This window comes from Hippocampus comes, unplaced genomic scaffold (genome assembly GCF_001891065.2).
Source record: "Hippocampus comes isolate QL1 unplaced genomic scaffold, H_comes_QL1_v1.1 scaffold260, whole genome shotgun sequence".
Taxonomy (NCBI): domain Eukaryota; kingdom Metazoa; phylum Chordata; class Actinopteri; order Syngnathiformes; family Syngnathidae; genus Hippocampus; species Hippocampus comes.
This window is the reverse complement of record NW_017805378.1, coordinates 410,688-411,657: the sequence shown is the minus strand read 5'-3', so window position 1 is coordinate 411,657 and position 970 is coordinate 410,688. Positions and strand designations below refer to the sequence as shown.

The following is a 970-nucleotide window of genomic DNA, read 5'->3' as shown; positions in this document are numbered from 1 at the left end:
TATATATATATATATATAGGATAAGAATCAGGAAATGTTTCATTTTGTGATTTCCCCCCCCCCCTTTTGGAGTTTAATTAGAAATCTTTTAAGTGTAGTTTTTACATTAAAAAATATGTTATTCCTAGTTGTTTAACTGTCAAAGTAAATGGAAAACAATGAGAATTACACGTTAACCACATACAGACTTAGCCTTTAATTCTGCTAGCTTAATGCTAATTAAAGCGCCCAACGGGAAATGCCATTACAATGTGTAGCATCTATTTTGTGGTATTACCATATAAGTAACAGATATCTGAACACAAGAATGTACACCAATCATATAACAACACTCGCAGATCTATAACATTTGTCCTCTGAAGGACCACTATTTCTGAGGAGCCAATGTGTTTAAAAGAGACCAAGAATCTCTTGACGCCTACATTGGACTGTCCCCATGTGGATAAATCACGCACCTTACAAGTAGCAGCATATTGACCCACTAAATTAAGCAAAAAGTGTGACAAAAACAGCTTGTTTTCCATTCTATTTAATGTAATTACTGGCTGATTTTATTTTTATTTAAAATAGAACGTTATAGTGCTGTTTTCCTTTTCAAGATATGCTCCAAAAATGTGTGTCTTTTTTATTGCAATTAAATTCCACTCGTCTATTATGAATAATTTTACAAAACACAAACATTATTTGTGTCACTAACGTTTAGTTTGAGCCATTGGAGGGAGGAAGGAAGGAAGGAAGTGCTTCAAGGTCAACATTGCCTCTGCTGCCTTGGCTTTATGATGTTGTTTCCAACCACACACACACACACACACACACACATAGTCGGGAGACACCCAGCAGTCTCGTGTGTTGCCTCTCTTATCACCGTGAGAGTAGTGGGGCGTTCTGGAAACCACCCATTCAAGTGGGAACATCTATAACTATCTGGACTAGGATCTTATGTTCCTGACGAGATTTTTTTTTTTTTTTT

The 970-nt window shown here is 36.1% G+C and overlaps 1 protein-coding gene across 1 annotated transcript in view; it reads right to left on the bottom strand.

Annotated features, from left to right (window-relative positions):
• Nucleotides 1-970, bottom strand: part of miga2 (mitoguardin 2) — an 18,034-nt gene that overhangs the window by 12,396 nt on the left and 4,668 nt on the right. The window lies entirely within an intron of this gene.